Below are 14591 nucleotides of genomic sequence, written 5' to 3'. Positions count from 1 at the left end.
TGACTCACGTGTGCATTCACTTCTGCGCGTGAGCATGGAGGGACGGGGCGCTTTAAAAAAAAAAAAATCTTATTATTTATTTTACTTTTTATTTTTTATTTTTACACTGTCCCTTTAACCACTTGCTTACTGGGCACTTAAACCCCCCTCCTATCCAGACCAATTTTCAGCTTTCAGCGCTGACGCGCTTTGAATGACAATTGCGCGGTCATACAACACTGTACCCAAATGAAATTTTTATCATTTTTTCACCACAAATAGAGCTTTCTTTTGGTGGTATTTGATCACCTCTGCAGTTTTTACTTTTTGTTAAAAAAATGTAAAAAACTGAATTTTTTTTTTTTTTAATTTAAATTTTTTTATATTTTGTTATAAAAAATTCAAAACAAGTAATTTTTCTCCTTCATTGATGTACGCTGATGAGGCGGCAGGGATGGGCACTGATAGGCTGCATTGATGGGCACTGATCAGTTACACTGATAGGCAGCACTGCTAGGTGACACTGATTGGCACTACTGGTGGGCATTGATTGCTGGCACTTGTGGGCATTGATAGGTGGCACTTGTGGGCATTGATAGGTAGAACTTGTGGGCACTGTTAGGTGGCACTGTGGGCAATGTTAGGTGGCACTGTTAGGTGGCACTGTGGGCACTGTTAGGTGGCACTGTGAGCACTGTTAGGTGGCATTGTGGGCAGTGTTAGGTGGCACTATTAGATGGCACTGATGAGGCAAATGTGCCTCTTCCACTTGGGGACCGATGTCCCTGACATCTGAGCCGGTGATCAGCTTTTTTTTCTACTCACGCTGTCAGCGTGAGTAGAAAAAAAAAACGATTACCGATTTTTTGTTTACATCATGTGATCAGCTGTCATTGGCTGACAGCTGATCACATGGTAAGGGGCCGGGACCAGCCCCTTCCTTAGATCGGTGATCACCCGAGTCTCAGTGACTCGGTGATCACAGCGCACTCGGCGCACGCGTGTGCACAGGGGAATTCAGGTCCGCGCTGTGGCCCTCATTCGGCCATAGCGCAGATGCCAGGTGGTTAAAAAAAAAATTTGAATCACTTTTATTCCTATTACAAGGAATGTAAACATCCCTTGTAATAAAAAAAGCATAATAGGACCTCTTTATTTGAGATCTGGGGTCAAAAAGACCTCAGATCTCACATTTACAGTTAAAAGCAATAAAAAAATAAAATAAAAAAATTGTCCCTTTAAGGCCGTTGGGCGGAACTGAAGTTTGACATCGCTCTGGTCCTCCAAGGGCATAAAGTCGAATGGGGGCTATCATTCCCTCACTCGACTTCCTGCCCATTAGGGGAAAGCATCGGATCATCTCCGCCACTACCGACGGCTCCGGTAGGCGGCGGAGACAACCGGAACGCGGCGGGAGGGGGGGCACCTCTCCCATCGCCGATAAAAGTGATCTTGCTGCGAACCTGCCATGGAGACTACTTTTATCTTAAAGCAGACCACCCGCCCTTAAATAAAATACCATGGATATGTCAGATATCTGCTGCCATAGCCATGGTATTTAACGTCAAAGTAGCGACGTATATCCATGGTGGGCGGTCCGTAAGTGAAGGGTTGAAGGAAAATTGCAATCACTAGATTTCAGGTTACAGTCACATGGCTAAAATAAAGATGACTATCCTTGTGTTAAAGTTTGTGAATTGAACTTTATTAGGGGAATTTACTTAAAAAAAGAGAGTGCAAAATCTGGTGCAGCTCTGCATACTGTGTTTCCCTGAAAATAAGCCCGGGTCTTATAATCATTTTGGCAACAAAAGACCCAGTAGGGCTTATTTTTGGGGTAGGTCTTGTCACGTGCTATCTTCTCTGCCCCTCTCCCTCCCTGCCTGTCAGGAATCCCCACTGGCCAGTGGAATGGAGTAAAAGTGCTTGTAAAATCCAAGAATGCACTGTATTACAGTATTATATAATGTAAACTGTGTATGTTTCCCTAATCTGCTTGTGCCAAATACCTTCTTATAGCACCGCTCAGCGCTTCTGTGACCCGCCGGACCTCTCTTCCCCACTCCTAGCACTGCAGAGGGGGGCCGAGATCCGCCGCTGACAGCTGGGAGAAGAGGAGAAGAGCAGTGGGAGGTCAGCAGGAGGTCAGCTGAGCATGGAGCAGCACTGTACCGAAAGTATTTGGCACAAATAGATTACAGAAACATACACAGTTCAGATTATATAATACTGTAATACAGTGCATTCTAGGATCTTACAACCACTTTAAACTAGGGCTTATTTTGGGGTAGGGCTTAACCCTCCCCAAAAATCGCAGTAGGTCTTATTTTCGGGGAAACACAGTAGAAACCAATCAACTTCCAAGTTTTACTGTAAAGGATTAATTGAACAAGATGAAGTTATAAGCCGATTGGCTACCATTTCAATCACAATCTGATGGCAGTAGTTCCTGCTCTCTTCCGCTTTTACCAGAGTCCAGGAACACAACTGCTGGCTGGGGGAGAGAGAAATCACTGTGAGACCGAGGCAAATCCATGCCTCAATCTCACATTCAAAACTTCCAGTTTCAGATCCGCCATTTCCTGGCCAGTACAGTTGGGGGGCACATCTAGCCAAGCTGATCGGTGCTTGGTTAGATGGTGGGAAGGGCAGAGAAGACATTGGGGTCTATTAGAGCTCTAATGTCTCCATAAAGCATACCTTTCACCTGCCCAATGCTATCACATACAACGAGGGAAAAAAGTATTTGATCCCCTGCTGATTTTGTATGTTTGCTGACAAAGAAATGATCAGTCTATAAATTTAATGGTAGGTTTATTTTAACAGTGAGAGACAGAATAACAACAAAAATATCCAGAAAAACGCATATAAAAAAGTTATAAATTGATTTGCATTTTAATGAGTGAAATACCTATTTGATCCCCTATCAATCAGTAAGGTTTCTATACAGGAAATGAGCTGAGCTTAGGAGCACTCCCTTGTAGGGAGTGCTCCTAATCTCAGCTTGTTGCCTGTATAAAAGACACCTGTCCACAGAAGCAGTCAATCAGATTCCTAACTCTCCACCATGGCCAAGACCAAGGAGCTGTCCAAGGATGTCAGGGAAGAGGACTTTAGACCTACACAAGGCTGGAATGGGCTACAAGACCATCGGGAAGCAGCTTAGTGAGAGGGTGACAACAGTTGGTGCGATTATTCGCAAATGGAAGAAACACAAAATAACTGTCAGTCTGGGGCTCCATGCAAAATCTTACCTCATGGAGTTTCAATGATCTTGTGAAGGGAGAATATTGTCAATGATCTCAAGGCAGCTGGGACCATAGTCACCAAGAAAACAATTGGTAACACACTACTCCAGTGTTTCTCAATTCCAGTCCTCTAGGTGCACCAACAGGTCCTGTTTTCAGGCTCTCCGTTAATTTGCACAAGTGATTTGATCAGTTTCACTGCCTTAGTAATTACCACAGTCGTTTCATCTGAGGGAAATCCTGAAAACATGACCTGTTGGTGCGCCTTGAAGACTGGAATTGAGAAACACTGCACTACGCCATGAAGGACTGAAATTCTGCAGGGCCCGCAAGGTCCCCATGCTCATGAAAGCACATGTACAGGCCATCCAAAGTTTGCTAATGAACATCTGAATGAATCAAGGGGAGAACTGGGAAAGTGTTGTGGTTAGGTAAGACCAAAATCAAGCTCTTTGGCATCAACTCAACTCGTCGCGTTTGGAGGAGGAGGAATGCTGCCTATGACCCCAAGAACACCATCCCCATTGTCAAACATAGAGGTGAAAACATTATTCTTTGGGGGTGTTTTTCTACTAAGGAGACAGGGCAACTTCACTGCATCAATGGGACGATGGACGAGGTCATATACCATTAAATCTTGGGTGAGAATCTCCTTCCCTCAGCTAGGGCATTGAAAATGGGTTCTGGATAGGTATTTCATTATAACAATGACCCAAAACACATGGCAAAGCCAACAAAGGAGTGGCTGAAGAAGAAGCACATTAAGGCCCTGGAGTGGCCTAGCCAATCTCCAGACCCTAAACCCATAGAAAATATGTGAAGAGAGCTGAAGGTTTGAGTTACCACATGTCAGCCTCCAAACCTTAATGACTTGGAGAGGATCTGCAAAGAGGAATGGAACAAAATCCCTCCTGATATGTGTGCAAACCTGGTGGCCAACTACAAGAAACGTCTGACCTCTGTGATTGCCAAGGGTTTTGCCACCAAGTACTAAGTTATGTTTTGCAAAGGGGTCAAATACTTATTGCACGCAAGAAAAAAGTTAAAAAAAATTATAATAAAATATACATTGTTTTAAAAATTGCCAAAACTCCCATTGCCCCGCACACCTACGCAAATGAAAACGCAACCCCAGGGTGTGCACGCATATGCAAACCACTATCCACCACACGTGTAACATATCGCCATGAACGTCAGTGTGAGAACAGTAATTCTAGGACAAGAGCTCTGCGTTAACTCCATACTGATGAGCTGTATCTATGGTGATTTTTGGACACTATAGTTTTTGGCAATTTTAAGACATGGAATGTTTGGTATCTATTTGCTCGATGCAACCTCATCTTTTATACCAAAAATGAGTATTATATGGTGTGTTTTTATCACGTGACATAAAAATTTGCAACTATAACTTCTTTATTCTAGAGGGCCTCTGCTTTCAGAAAATGTATAATGTTCGAGGGGTTTAAGTAATTTTACTGCCAAAAATTAAGATTTTTACATGCGACAAAAAAAAAAAAAAAAAATGTTCCGGAGCCATACCGGTTAATAAACATGTACTAATATCATGTGTTATTAAAAAAAAAAATACAACTACCAATATTTTATTTTCCAGGGTCTCTGCGTTCAGAAAATATATAACGTCTGGTGTTTTAACAAATTTTCAGGACTAAAATGAGCATTTTAGCATGGGCACAAAACCTGAAACCTTGGCTGTGGTAGAAAAGTGGTTATTCTTGTACGTCCAGTTTTTTATGAGTGGGTTAGATCCCTTCATTGAACATTCTAGTTAGTCTAATAGCTGTCAAAGCATGCATGTTCCCATTAGGTCGCAGGGTCTGTGGATTTGCAGAACTGAATAATAAAAAAAAAAAGGGAAGTTTAGTTCTCCGCCTACTTCCCTTCCCCCTTAAACTGCAGATACCGGACAAGTGCAAGACGTTCAGTTTTGACATGCATCGCTGTGGAATTAGGTAACCTGGTCGAGAGCGTGGGAAACTCAGGTAATACATTCGATTTCTGTAAAAATCCTTATCATTTCACTTTGATAATATTAGGGAGGACGTGACTCTTTTGGGGATTGTACTTGGGGAAATTTTCATTTGCAATACACTGGAAAAATGATTTTGATCCCTTAAGCATGCGGTTGTTAATATGATTTGGATTTAATGGGGTGGGATAGGGTAGGGTGTTTTATTTTTCTTGCTTTTAGATTGCGCTAGGTTTTTTCCTAAAACAGTTCACAGCTGCCTATTACAACAGTTGCTGGCAGCGAGGAAGCATTTTCAACATTCTCTCAGCACCTTTTCAAAGGAAATTGGCAACAGTCAAAACTAGCGAAGAGCTTTCAAAGCATACTTGGGACAAACATACACTATATTACCAAAAGTATTGGGACGCCTGCCTTTACACGCACATGAACTTTAATGGCATCCCAGTCTTAGTCCGTAGGGTTCAATATTGAGTTGGCCTCACCCTTTGCAGCATTGAGGCCTCTTGCACTCTGCAGATTGAAAAAGCTCAGTACAGTTTTTTGTTTTACTGAGCTAAACTTCAGCCCATTAATTGTTATATGCCTATGCACACAGGCGCGTAAAGCGCTGTGCACTCTTCAGTAAAAAATCGTCTTTTTCGGTAAGTAATTTATACCTCATGCGCGTGAATGTGCACAATTTTTGCAAATGCCCATTTACATATTGTGCAGAACTAGAAAGCAAGAATACGTGAAAATGTGTGAACGCATTTTCATCGAAAATGCAAGTAACTACCCGCAAATACAGTATCTCACAAAAGTGAGTACACCCCTTACATTTTTGTAAATATTTTAATGTATCTTGTCACGTGACAACACTGAAGAAATGACACTTTGCTACAATGTAAAAGTAGTGAGTGTACAGATTGTATAACAGTGTAAATGTGCTGTCCCCTCAACATAACTCAGCACATAGCCATTAATGTCTAAACCGCTGGCAACAAAAGTGTGTACACTCCTAAGTGAAAATGTCCAAATTGGGCCCAATTAGCCATTTTCCCTCCCCAATGTCATGTGACTTGTTAGTGTTACAAGGTCTCAGGTGTGAATGGGGAGCAGGTGTGTTCCAGTGACTAGTTCTCATACTGGTCACTGGAAGTTCAACATGGCACTTAATGGCAAAGAACTCCCTGAGGATCTGAAAAAAAGAATTGTTGCTCTACATAAAGATGGCCTAGGCTATAAGAATATTGCCAAGACCCTGAAACTGAGCTGCAGCATGGTGGCCAAGACCATACAGCGGTTTACCAGAACAGGTTCCACTCCTCGCCATGATCGACCAAAGAAGTTGAGTGCGTGTGCTCAGCGTCATATCCAGGGGTTGTCTTTGGGAAATAGACGTATGAGTGCTGCCAGCATTTCTGCAGAGGTTGAAGGGGCGGGGGTCAGCCTGTCAGTGCTCAGACCATACGCTGCACACTGCATCAAATTGGTCTGCATGGCTGTCGGCCCAGAAGGAAGCCTCTTCTAAAGATGATGCACAAGAAAGGAGGGTGTCTATGGGATTGTTTGACCATTTTTCCAGAAGCACATTTGTGAGGTCAGGCACTGATGTTCGACGAGAAGACTCACAGTCTCCGCTCTAATTCATCCCAAAGGTCTTCTATGGGGTTGAGGTCAGGACTCTGTGCAGGCCAGTCACGTTCCTCCACCCCAAACTCACTCCTCCCTGTCCAATCAGTGCTCTCAGCCATTGGCGTGGGACAGTCCCCTTTCAGAACACAAAAGCTCAGTGGGGAGATGTACGGTAATCTGTAAGGTTTTTTTTCATTCAACCCGCTGGGAGACACAAGGAGTAGGAACACACAGAAGTTCCTAGGCAGCCAGGAACAGATTCATAAATAGGGATGAGCTTGGGCATGTTCTGATCCTGGTCCAAACCCAAGTGAGCAAGCCCCCCAGCAGGGCCGATCCTAGGGTCACAGACGCCTGGGTGCAAAAATATTTCTGGCTCTTCCACACGGGTGTGGTCATCTTATCAGTGCCCATCAAATGCAGCCTAATCAGTGCCCATCAAATACAGCCTAATCAGTGCCCATCAAATGCAACCTTATCAATGCCCATCAAATGCAGCCTACCAGTGCCTGGATCACACAGAGCGGCCAAATCCTGCTGTGTCACGGAGCTTGAATTTGAATTGCTCTGTAACAAAGTCCTATCTCCTAGACCGGTTACTATGATACACGTCACACTGATTCAATTTCCCGGCATTGGATCAGTGTGCCGTCTATCACAGGAGCTGGTCCAAGAGGCGGGACTTTGTTACAGCAGGTGCCGTACATTTCAGACCCAAGCACCGTAACTAATCGGGAGATCACTGTTCTGCATGCTCTGAGGAGAGGAGGCTGGAGGAGAGAACTCTGAAAGGGGCGTGCCGGAATGACACCCCTTAATGTGCGGCACCCCGAGCAAACTGCCACTTGAGCCTCGGCGCCCCCCCTCTGCCTTATCTTGCGGTGCCTAGGTGTGGTGCACCCTGCCCATCAGGAAGCTGTCACCGGTACTTGGCCAAGCACCTGTGGCCGAGGCATTCCCTGCCTCACAGCTGCAAGTATATATGCCCCTTGTATACATGCAGCTGTGGGCAGTTGAATGCCCCAGCACAGACAATTGGACCAGGACAGCTGACAGCTTCCTGGCGGACTTGCTTACTTGGGTTCGGACTAGGGTTCAAATGCACCCAAGCTCATCCCTAGTCAGGAATTATGTCAGAGAGATATGGGCAATGCATGTAAGAGGAGGTCTCAGCCCACCATGCTATTTTATACTCAAAATATCAGTTTTAGGTTTCCTGAAAGTTTAAGGTAGCTACTTTTAAAAGTTGGGCACTTGTGATATACCTGTTGACCCAAAACCAATTCTCATTAGACCAGCTTTCTGAGCATTGCCTTCCTTGACTCTGCTTACCTGATATTGTGTTCTGATGTTGACTTACTAAAGGCAAATAGACTGCACACTTTGCAAAGTTCAGTTGCTGCAGAACTTAGTAAATTAGGTAAAGCTTAAAGTGGTTGTAAACCCTTTACAACCACTTTTTACTACAAGCAAGCCTATAATTAGGCTTACCTGTAGCTACACTGGATATCTCCTAAACCTGCACGGTTTAGGAGATAACCCCTGTATTTGCATGTGCCGACGTCATCGGCTCATGATGGAGCTCTGAAGCAACTTTGCAAAGTGTACAGTCTATTTGCCTTTAGTAAGTTAACCCCAATGTCTGGGCTTCTCTACACCCTTGTGGTAACTCCAGTTGTTTGGGTCAGAACAATCAGTTTGAATCATCCTGGCGGTGCCAGCTCATCAATAGGGGGCACTCAGGTGCCGCCCCCCAAAGCTGGACATGGGGAAAAAAAGTGAAAAAAGTTTAAGAGTGTTCGGTCACCGAACACTGAGCTGTCCACTAGAAGCTTGAATGCTGCAATCAGGCGATTGCAGCTGAAAAGCTTCATTGGCAGGTGTTTGGAGTGTAAACAGGGCTCAGGCCATGCGTCCTGTTTACACTCCTAGTCCCACTCTACATCCATTCATTCCACCCTGTTGCACCTGATTGGCGTGTCTGGAGGACGGTAGGCGGGGCTTACCGCTGAAGCGTCACTTCCGGTTTACCCACCATGCGGACAGCACGGCCTGACAGAACGGAAGTTACTTAGCTACCGTCCTTCTCAGTGCCGCTCACGGGCCTCAGCTGGACATCATGGCTTGATGAATATTGTTGAATTGTTGTTGCAATGCATTACAATCACTTCCCCACTTCTCTCCCCACCAGAGCAGCCAGTGCAGACTGGGCCCGGGTATGAGGAGCAGAGAGACTGAGAGAGATAGAGATAGTGATCCTTAACAACTGTTTACAGCTATATACACCCACATCTTCCATCATGTATATGGAGGTTCTTCCTCCATCATCACGGTGACTGCATTGCAGATATACATCATGTGTCCTGTTACTATGTATATAGCTGTATACGGGACAGATGATGTATACCTGTAGTTAGTGATGATGGAGGAAGGTCTCTATATACAGGAATTAATATGGTGGGTGTATATATAGCTGTATACACCCACCTTCCCTCCTGTATATAGAGACCTTCCTCCATCATCACTAACTGCAGGTATACATCATCTGTCCCTCCATACTGTACAGGCTGCTGCATATTACGGGCACAGTGAGGCTGCATTTGATTGGCACAGGTGAGGTGCATATTACGGGCACAGTGAGGCTTTATATGATTGGCACAGGTGAGGTGCATATTACGGGCACAGTGAGGCTGCATATGATTGGCACGGGTGAGGCTACATATTACAGGCACATTGAGGCCGCATATGATTGGCATGGGTGAGGCTGCATATTACGGGCAAAGTGAGGCTGCATATGATTGGCACGGGTGGGGCTGCATATTACAGGCACAGTGAGGCACATGTGATTGGCACGGTGAGGCTGCATATTACGGGCAAAGTGAGGCTGCATATTACGGGCACAGTGAGGCCGCATATGATTGGCATGGGTGAGGCTGCATATCACGGGAACAGTGAGGCTGCATACGATTGGCACAGGTGAGGCTGCATATTACGGGAACAGAGAGGCTGCATATGATTGGCATGGGTGAGGCTGCATATTACGGGCACAGTGAGGCTGTATATTATGGGCACAGTGAGTCTGAATATTATGGGCATGGTGAGGCTGTATATTATGGGCATGGTGAGGCTGAAGTTTATGGGCACAGTGGCTGCATATGATGAGCACAGAGGCTCCATTTTATGGACACAGAGGCTGGATATGATGGGCACAGTGGATGGATATGATCGGTACAGTGGCTGCATTTTATGGGCACAGAGGCTGCATATGATGGGCACAGTGACTGCATTTTATGGGCACAGTGGCTGCATATGATGTGTATAGTGACTGCATTTAATGGGCACAGTGGCTGCATTTGATGGGCACAGTGGTTGCATTTGATGGGCACAGTGGCTGCATTTGATGGGCACAGTGAGGCTGCAATTGATTTTTTTTTTTGATTATTTTTTTACAGCTTGTTTGCGCCCCCCCCCAAAATTTTTGAGCACCAGGCGCCACTGCAACCTGGCATTTTGGTGATTCCATTGACAAGAAGAACTCACACTCCCTGTTGGGTTTTTCATTTGAATTTAAAAGAAAGCAGCAGGAGGAGTGAAACTCTATGGTGGAGAAAGTCAATCTGACAACTTCAGCAGGGGCTTTTTGCTGTTGGCATCCCCAAGGCTGAATATTGATCACCTAATAATTAATTACTGGGGTGGATTAGCCCGTTTAACATGAAAGCACGAGGGGGTAATGTCCGTTATAAATGTACCTCGTGGACGTGGTGTGTTTTGTTTTAAAACTGTGAGAGTAAAATCCTGAATTCCACAGAGAAGGAATGCTGTGTAGCACTAGAAATTAAACATGAGCTCTCAGCTGACCATTTTACCCCTTTATAAATAGGCTTTTCAGATAATAACACTATATACACAACTTTGTGCAAATATTTAGCACACAGAGGCCACTACACGGTGAAAGAAGAATGTGCAATATAGTTCAAAAATGAGTCACGCAGATTATCCACAGAGTAGCTGAAACCTCAGGAAATTACCATATTTCTCAAAAATGTTTGAGCCTTTTTGCTTTTCAAAGTGTTGCTGTCATTTGCATCCAGTGCAGATCGCTAATTTATTAACAGGTTAATTTTCATACAGTGAGCAGTCTGACTAGCCAATGGGAAGTAAGTATTAGTTTAATGCACAAGTAAGCCTACATTAATAACATATGTGGCAGGAAAAAGATGCAGACAACATCCAAAAATGTTTTTTTTAAAGATTATACACCCCTTACATTTATGTAAATATTTTATTATATCTTTTCATGTGACAACACTGAAGAAATGACACTTTGCTACAATGTAAAGTAGTGAGTGTACAGCTTGTACAACAGTGTAAATTTGCTGTCCCCTCAAAATAACTCAACACACAGCCATTAAACCACTAAACCACTGGCAACAAAAGTGAGTACACCCCTAAGTGAAAATGTCCAAATTGGGCCCAATTAGCCATTTTCCCTCCCCAGTTTCATGACTCGTTAGTGTTACAAGGTCTCAGGTGTGAATTGGGAGCAGGTGTGGTAAATTTGGTGTTGTCGCTCTGACTCTCTCATACTGGTCACTGGAAGTTCAACATGGCACCTCATGGCAAAGAACTCTCTGAGGATCTGAAAAAAAGAATTGTTGCTCTACGTAAAGATGGCCTAGGCTATAATAAGATTTCCAAGACCCTGAAACTGAGCTGCAGCACGGTGGCTAAGACCATACAGCTATTTAACAGGACAGGTTCCACTCAGAACAGGCCTCGTCATGGTCGACCAAAGAAGTTGAGTGCACATGCTCAGCGTTATATCCAGAGGTTGTGTTTGGAAAATAGACATATGAGTGCTGCCAGCATTGCTGCAGAGGTTGAAGGGACTTGTCAGTGCTCAGACCATACGCTGCACACTGCATCAAAATGGTCTGCATGGCTGTCATCCCAGAAGGAAGCCTTTTCTAAAGATGATGCACAAGAAAGCCCCCACACAGTCTGCTGAAGACAAGCAGACTAAGGACATGGATTACTGGAACCATGTCATGTGGTCTGATGAGACCAAGATAAACTTATTTGGTTCAGATGGTGTCAAGCATGTGTGGCGGCAACCAGGTGAGGAGTACAAAGACAAACACCTCCAAGACGACCACTGCCTTGCTAAAGAAGCTGAGGGTAAAGGTGACGGACTGACCAAGCATGTCTCCAGACCTAAACCCCTTTGAGCATCTATTGGGTCTCTAACACCCACCAGTTCTGTGATGTCATCATGGAGGAGTGGTTAGAGGACTCCAGTGGCAACCTGTGAAGCTCTGGTGAACTCCATGCCCAAGAGGGTTAAGTCAGTGCTGGAAAATAATGGTGGCCACACAAAATATTGACACTTTGGGCCCAATTTGGACATTTTCACTTAGGGGTGTACTCACTTTTGTTGCCAACGGTTTAGACATTAATGGCTGTGTGTTGAGTTGTTTTGAGGGGACAGCAAATTTACACTGTTATACAAGCTGAACACTCACTACTTTACATTGTAGCAAAGTGTCATTTCTTCAGTGTTGTCACATGAAAAAATATAATAAAAAAATTTACAAAAATGTGAGAGGTGTACTCACTTTTGTGAAATACTGTACATGCTAAGTTCTGGGGATCATTCCCTTGCAAAGTGAACAGTTTACTTGACTTTGGTAAATCAACCCCATTGTGTCTGACATTCGATTTACAAAAGGCATACTGTTCACTTTGCAAGGGAAGTTGCATTTTGCATGAGTATTTTCCCCAGAGCTTATTTAATGAGGTGAAGTTCTGCTGACTTCCATCATGAAATCATGTGTAAGCAAAAATGCAGTTTTTTTTTTTTTTTCATTTTCCTGACATATGATTGGGTATTCTTTGCAAAGTAAAATTTCACCAAATTCACTAATTTATGTGAAAAATTTGCAAAGTGCAACTCCATGTGAAACGTGAACAGCTTATTTGCCTTTAGTAAATCATTCTGAATATATCGGACAGTTCAATTTGCAAGGGAAATTAAATTTAACATGGGAAGTTTGGCCACAGTTTAGTGAATGAGGTGACTATCTGTTCACACAAACATGACATTTTTTTACACAATGAATAGCATTTTTCTTTGCTGTAAAATCTTCCAATGTTTGCGGAGTACCAAAATGTATGAATATCCATCAAAGTGACCAAAGCATTCACTATTTTCTGCAAATTGGGTGACCCTTCTTTGCACATGATTGGGTATTGTTTGCAAAGTGAAACTTTACCACATTCTCTAAGCTCTGGAGCAAATTCTCTTGCAAGGTGCAACTTCCCTTGCAACATGAACAGCCTATTTACCTTGAAAAAGTATTCATAACCCTTGAAATGTTCCACATTTTGTCATGTTACAACCAAAAATGTAAACGTATTTTATTGGGATTTTATGTGATAGACCAACACAAAGTGGCACATAAGTGAAGTGGAAGGAAAGTGATAAATAGTTTTCAAGTTTTTTTACAAATAAATATCTGAAAAGTGTGTCCTGCATTTGTATTCAGCTCCCCTGAGTCAGAATTTTTCAAGTCCTGCCACAGATTCTCAATTAGATTTAGGTCTGGACTTTGATTGGGCCATTCTAACACATGAATATGCTTTGATCTAAACCATTCCATTGTAGCTCTGGCTGTATGTTTAGGTCGTTGTCCTACTGGAAGGTGAACCTCTGCCCCAGTTCTAAGTGTTTTGCAGACTCTACAGAAACAAGATAAAATGGAAGGGGCACGCACGTAGTGCATTACCACAAAAACATTTTCAACAACAAATGGATACTCATAAGATGGCGAAAAATTGTAGGCCAAAAAACGCACATTGCTGGACAGTTTGGACACACATGTGGCGTATTCACATCATGGGGTATTCGCGTAAGCTAAACTTAGCTCTGAGGAAGGGGGTGCACCCCCGAAACGTGTTAGCTGTATACTCGGTGATTTCAAAAGGCCACATGCATGTCCACACTGTCCAGCATTGTGTGTTTTTTGGCCTACAATTTTTTGCCATCTTGTGAGTATGCATTTTTTTTATTGAAAAAATGTTTTCTGGTAATGCACTAGGTGCATGCGCCTTCCATTTTTTCTTGTTTCTGTAGTATTGATTGGATTACCCCATCCGGGGAGGGCAACACCCGCAGTTCTTTGGCATCATTGTTGCCCTTGCCGTTTTACATAACAGAAGACCTCATAGCACTGGAAGTGACTGCTTGCTTTGGCAGACTCTAACAGGTTTTGTTCTAAGATTGTCCTGTATTTGGCTCTATCCATCTTCCCATCAACTCTGATCAGCTTCCCTGTCCCTGCTGAAGAAAAGCATTTCCACAACATGATGCTACCACCACCATGTTTCACAGTTGGGATGGTGTAATCAGGGTGATGTGCAGTGTTAGTTTTCTGCCACACACACACAGTGTTTTGCTTTTAGGCCAAAAAGTTCAATTTTGGTCTCATCTGACCAGAGCACCTTCTTCCACATGTTTGCTGTGTCCCCCACATGGTTTCTCGCAAACGGGACATCTTATGGCTTTCTTTCAAACAATGGCTATTTTCTTGCCAAAGGTCAAATTTATGGAGTGCACGACTAATAGTTGTCCTGTGGACAGATTCTCCCACCTGAGCTGAGGATCTCTGCAGCTCGTCCAGAGTTACCATGGGCCTCTTGGCTGCTTCTCTGATTAATGCTCTCCTTGCCCGGCCTGTCAGTTTAGGTGGACGGCCATG

General features: G+C 43.8%; 1 protein-coding gene across 2 annotated transcripts in view; it reads left to right on the top strand.

The window, feature by feature from the left end:
* TOR4A (torsin family 4 member A) overlaps nucleotides 1-14591 on the top strand; it is a 75758-nt gene that overhangs the window by 43714 nt on the left and 17453 nt on the right. Inside the window, exon 1 of one of the 2 annotated variants that reach the window (XM_073600050.1) lies at nucleotides 4429-5227. The exons of the other annotated variant lie outside the window; for it this stretch is intronic. The gene's annotated coding sequence lies outside the window, so the exon portion shown is untranslated. Of the gene's footprint in view, nucleotides 1-4428; nucleotides 5228-14591 lie in introns of those variants that run through there. 2 annotated transcript variants of the gene reach the window in all.

The sequence above is a fragment of the Aquarana catesbeiana genome, linkage group LG09 (genome assembly GCF_042186555.1).
Source record: "Aquarana catesbeiana isolate 2022-GZ linkage group LG09, ASM4218655v1, whole genome shotgun sequence".
In the NCBI taxonomy this organism is placed as follows: Eukaryota; Metazoa; Chordata; class Amphibia; order Anura; family Ranidae; genus Aquarana; species Aquarana catesbeiana.
This window is presented reverse-complemented; position numbering and strand designations above follow the sequence as displayed.